Raw genomic sequence first — 6,100 nt, forward strand, 5'->3', positions numbered from 1 at the left:
CTTGGGTAAGGTGATCATTCATAAGTCTTTCTCTTCTTCTCTTAAACTGTTTCATCTCCTCTTCCTTCAGAGAATGTCATCACAGTAGGGCACCTTCACATTAGGATTTGCTGAGTTTTTTATCAGGAGAAGGAAGGACACCAACCTTAGGAAGTTGCTAAACCAGAGAGTACCATCATCGTGAGTATCAACAAGGTTAGCAATATTGTTACGAATTGAAAAGAATTTTTCTTTTTGGGTACTCATTGATCGTTCTTCACTTGAGTTGTTGTTTGAGGTGATTTCATTTACTTTTGCTATTTTTTTGAGATTTTTATGCTATTAGATTTTTTATGGTTACTATGTTAGGGTGGGGTTTGGTTTGCTCTATTTTTTTATGTATGAAATAGAAAATTTTTTCCATTAATATTACTCAAGTGGAGTTGTGATACACTGTTAGTGCTACATGTGTTTAATTTGTTTATTTATATATCTTGCAAATGGATAAAGTTTTGGACATTATGTTTCATCATGGAGGAACTTTTGAAAAGGGTGTTGACGGAAAGATGGGTTACTATCCTGATAATAGAAGCTGCTTGGGTGATCTTGAGGTGGATAGGTTGGATGTATTTTATCTGAGAAACTCTTAAAGGACTAGGTTATAACAGAATGAAGGAAGTTTGGTGGCTTGTACCTGAGAAGAACATAGAGGTGGGTTCACAAAACCAGGGTCTTATTGATAATTTTATTGAACATGAGGTTTCATTACCTGAACTGCTGCAAGGGAAGGAGGTTATGATATATATTGATGATCAAGTAAGGGATCTTGGAGAGCAAGCAAAGAAAAATGCCGAATCCGTCCCACACCATTATGCCAATTCCAATGCTGAAAAGACTCCCACTATTAATATTAGTCTATCTAGTGAGTAGGAGGTTAAAGCCTCGGTTATGGTGCCTAATGAATAACAACTAAAAATGAAGACTAAGATAGTCCCCAAACCAACTCAAACCAAAGTGAACAAGAGGAATTGTTTGAGGTCTGCTACTGGAATAGGTTGCACAAAGGGTCAGAAAAAGGCGCAAGGTAGCAAGATACTTGTAATATTGTTGTCCTCTAATGAAGACTCCTCTAATTCTGATGAGAGTTCAGAAGATGAGCCCTATAAACCAGTTAGGAAAGACAGCTCATCTGATTCATGTGTTGGGGACCTATTCCTTCACATAAGCTAAAAAAATAGAAAGAAAACTACAAATAAGAGTGATGGAAGGGGTAAGGGCAAGAGCAAGGAGAAGGAGAATATATGTGTTGATAACGATGCTTTTGTAGAGGATGTTTCTGATTTTGAAATAGATCTTGGATTTGTGGGAGGTGGTAGGTTTGAGAATTGTGATGCCTATGATCTTGGGACTGATTCTAATGGTACAAACTTCTGGCTTTTGTTGAAGATAATGACTCCACCGAATTCTGAAGATGAACTAGAGGAAGAGGCTGAATCTGATGAGGTATTCTAGTTTTTAGGGAGGGTGCTAGGTTTGGTGAGTTACATTTAGAGGTTGGAATGAAAAAGAGGCTGTTAGAGAGTATACCATCCAGGAGGGAAGGCGTATTCGATTCAAGAAGAATGATAGGAAGAGCTTAAAGGCAATATGCAAGGTGAAGGAATGTAGCTGGATTATTCTTGCTTCGAAGGGACATGAGGATACTTGCTGGCAAGTGAAGACGTTCAAAGATGATCATACTTGTGCAAGAGAGGATAAGCACAAAACAGCCAACAGAAACTGGGTTGCTAGTAAATTGGTGAGGAAAGTGAAAAAGTATCCCAACTTTAAATATTGTAATGCTAATACATTCTTCAAGACCAAGTATGATTTGTCATTGAATAGGAATTCAATCTCAAGCGAATTGTCTAATACTAGAAACGTTATCTATAGTGATGAAAAGGCAAAATATGCCTTAGTAAGGGACTATAAGGAGACACTTTGAAAACTAACTCGAGTTTGACTGTTCAGATTTGCACTATTCCGCAGTCAAATGGTGAGGTAATTTTTGAGAATACGTATGTCTGTTTAAGTGGATGCAAGAATGGCTTCAAGGCCAGCTGTCGTCCACTTATTGGACTTGATGGAGCTTTCCTAAAGACTGTGTTTGGAGGCCAAATTCTTTCAACTGTTGCGCAGGATGCTAATCATCACATATATGTCATTACATGGGCAATTGTGGAAATTGAGAACACAGCGAATTTGGAAGTGATTCCTAGAACTGTTGCACCAAAATTTGGGAGATTACAAGACACATAGTTGGTACTTTATTTCTGACATACAAAAGGTATTTAACTTATTATGCCTATGATGCTTTATTCTGAGTTGGTAAATATTATTTAACTTATTATTGTTATGATGCTTGCACTATATCATATTAGTTGCTATTGCTATGTTTAAAGGACTTGTTTAGGTGCACGATAACAAAAGTTAGGGACTTTTATGGTGAGTGAACAACAATGTGAGGGACTATTATAGTGAGTGAAACCCAATATGAGGGATTGCTATGGGTCACAACATTGAATACTTATGGACTCTAATTTGTAACAATTTGTGGATATGAATGCCTAATTATATGCGTTAACTTTGGGTTGCAGGGCCTGATTCATGCTGTGCAGGAGGTGATGCCTAATGTGCATCACTGATTATGTGCATGGCATCTTTGGAGAAATTATAATAAATAGTGAAAAGATCTAGAACTTAGGGGCTTATTATGGGATTGTGCATGTGCCACTACTTATAAAGAGTTTAAGGAATATATGAAAAAGATGAAGCAGCTTAATGCGGATGCATGGGCATACCTAAAAAAATGGTCGAGACATTCTTAGACTAGATCACAGTTCAGTCACAAGCCAAAGTTAGATTCAATTTGTAACAACGCGCGTGAATTCGAAGTATTCAATACAAAGATAAAGGAAGCTAGGGGAAAGCCGATAATCACATTGCTTGAAGAAGTGAGGATGTTTATAATGAAGACAATGGCCAAAAATAAGGTGAAGCAGGATAATCATGTGAAGATACTTCCCCCAGTAATCAAGAGCAGACTTAAGAAGGTGAGGAAGGAATCTAAACACTGGAAACCAATTTGGGCTGGAGACACTGGCTATGAGAAGTTCGAGTGCATGGACATCCTACGAACTATGTAGTTGACTTAGGGAAAAGGCTATGTACTTGCCAATTTTGGATGCTAACTGGTAATACTTTTAACTCTCTGTCAAAAATACATTACTTAGTTACTGGATTATTGTTTTGATGTTTGGTTCGATTAATAGTTAATTAGTCTACCTAGTTACTTAATTATCACCAAATTTATGATACAAGTTTCGTGATTACTTAGTCACCAATATGTTTTGCTGGTTAATCAGTTAGATAGTTGCTTGATTACTTATTTAATTACTTAGTAGTTATTTGGTTATTATTTCTACTATTGCAGGAATTTTGTGTGTTTATGCTTGTGCTGCTATTGCTAGAGTGAACAAACATCCAAAGAATTTCTATCACAAGCTATTGACTATGGAGTCATATAAAGTCACTTACAGTCACCACATCAACCCCCTACCTGGCCAACAATTATAGGAACGATCTGAATATAATAGACCTTTGACACCATTTGTTAAGAGAAAACTTGGATAGCTCCAAACCAAGAGGAGAAACGATGCGGATGAAGGAGGACAATCTAACAAGAAATCAAAGGCAACTACCACTTTGAAGAGGCAATTACGACCATTTACTTGCAAGTATTGTCTGCAAAAGGGTCATACAAAAAGAGGATGTCAGAAAAAGAGAGATGCCAATGTTGCAAAAACTGCTACTGGCTCCAAAGCTGCGGAGGCTGTTGCAAAGGACCCTAAGAATGCTGCTCAAAATATCACTGCAATTGCATCTGCAAATGCTACAGCAACTAGAACTACTATGACTCACACTGCAACTGCCACTACAACTGCCACTGCAACTGCTTTTAGTACAACAACTGAAACTGTAATAGCATTTGCTACCGCTGCTACTGCTAATCCTATCCCTCTTGTGGAAGTGGATGGCCAGCAGGCTAAGATTGATCTATCTCAGCCGTCATATTCTAAAGTAGAAGACTCCCAAAAGGTATTGTCTCATAAGGTTTCATCTTATGTCTTTTTAATATTTGGAATATTCTGATTTTTGTAACTATTTATGGTGTCATATGTTTGCACTGCAGAATCATCCACTTAAGAAGAAGACACCAACTAGACTTGTAAAACTACCACTTAGAAGAAGGTCACCTCTTCCAATGGGGTCTGCAGAGCTAGTAAAGCCACTGCAGCACGGTTGGAAGGCTTCTTCAAGTTTGTGCCCACCCTAGGAATCAAAGCCCCAAAAAAGAAGTGATTAATGTCCATAGGTTTAGGATGTCAGTCTAAAAGTTTGTGTTATTTTGTGAAACAATTATGACAATGTTCTATTTATTTTTTGTTTGTTCATGATGATTTATAGACTTCTCTGCAACTATGTTATGGTAATTAGGTTACCAAAAAATAGCTGAAACAATGCTAAATATCTTTTTGATTGTTATTGTCATCATTGCATTATTGCAGAACTTTAGATGAACTAATGTTATTGTAGATCAGTTATGAATTATATTTTATATTAACTTTTGTTATTATTGCTTATCCATTTGATAATTGTGTGTTCAATTACATTTACAAAAACAAAACCATAGAAACAAGCTACTAAAGAGCACAATCATTTGATGCTTCAAAACCCACCTTATATCAATTACAATGTTTATAAAATATATTATATTAACATCATGGTTCTGCATTGCAGGACTGATTCTATTCAAACCTTTAACATCAACATTACCACAAACACAAATACTATAAAAAATCCTAAGTCAAGTACTTGGATCATCACTTTTACATTTTTTTACATCTACTTCCAGTTAACCCACCCTCCATGCAATGTTCATCTTCATCTCACCATTCTCATTTTTTTCATCAGATTTTACTGGCACCTTATCTTGTATAAAATTTGCCCAGACAAATAATCCGCACCAATTCTTTCTACTAGTCTGCAAATATACATCAAGTTTAGCACATTATAGTTTGGACACCCGAAAAACGGCTTATTAGGATGCGTCTCTGTCCCTGACCATCTAGGAACCTGCCGACACCTACATTCGCACCACTCTAAAAATGGTCCATGCCTGCTTCGCACATTGTTTCCTGTCCACTTTTCTGTCGCAGAAGAGCGATTCGACCTTCCTAAAATGTGATTGCCACTCATGGGTGCAATAGCAATGGCAAGAACTATGTTTAGGGTTTATGATTCAGAAAGGAAAGAGGAAGAACTATGTTTAGGGTTTATGATTGGTGTCAAGGACTACATTGGAGAATTTTGGAACGTATTCCGCATCAGCTAGCCATTTCAGATGTTCTACGTAGAAGTGGTAACGTTAGGTCAGCGCTCCGCCTGCTGACTTATGTCGAAATTGGGTAGAAGGATCTATATGTAGCTCGGAGTTTAAATTAAAGGGTATATTTAATGCAATTAAAAACTAAGGAACAACATTGGTATACGGACCAAATTTTGGAAGACTACTCTAAAAATTTACTCAAAAGAAGATTTAACGTTGTGAGTTCAATTTAAATCCTTTAACTTTAGGCCTTGTTATACTTGTTAACTTCAATTTAAAGGGTCATACTTTCACATTATTCAGAGTCCATTAATTAATGATAGGCTCATAGGCCTTGTTAGCACTTTTTTGTGCAAAATATATATTTTTTTAATTTTTAGATTAGACTTTATTTATATTAAATTAAATACTACTTTTTTTTCTAAAAGGTTAGGAGAGCATAGTTTTATAAGAATCGGATCAAATTGACCGATTTGACAAAAACTAGTCAACTTCAGGTAAAAATTTTAAAATTGATGAAGATAATATTTAAACCCAAATTCTCTTTATTACTACATGCTTCTCTTACCATTAGACTTTGCTATTTCTTATTATTTTATATGATAGTTATTAATTATATAGTAAAAATATACAATAATTTTATTAGATATTATTTTAATTTTACACTCACTTATGTTTAAATTAATTATAATA

This window comes from Arachis duranensis, chromosome 9 (assembly GCF_000817695.3).
Source record: "Arachis duranensis cultivar V14167 chromosome 9, aradu.V14167.gnm2.J7QH, whole genome shotgun sequence".
Taxonomy (NCBI): Eukaryota; Viridiplantae; Streptophyta; class Magnoliopsida; order Fabales; family Fabaceae; genus Arachis; species Arachis duranensis.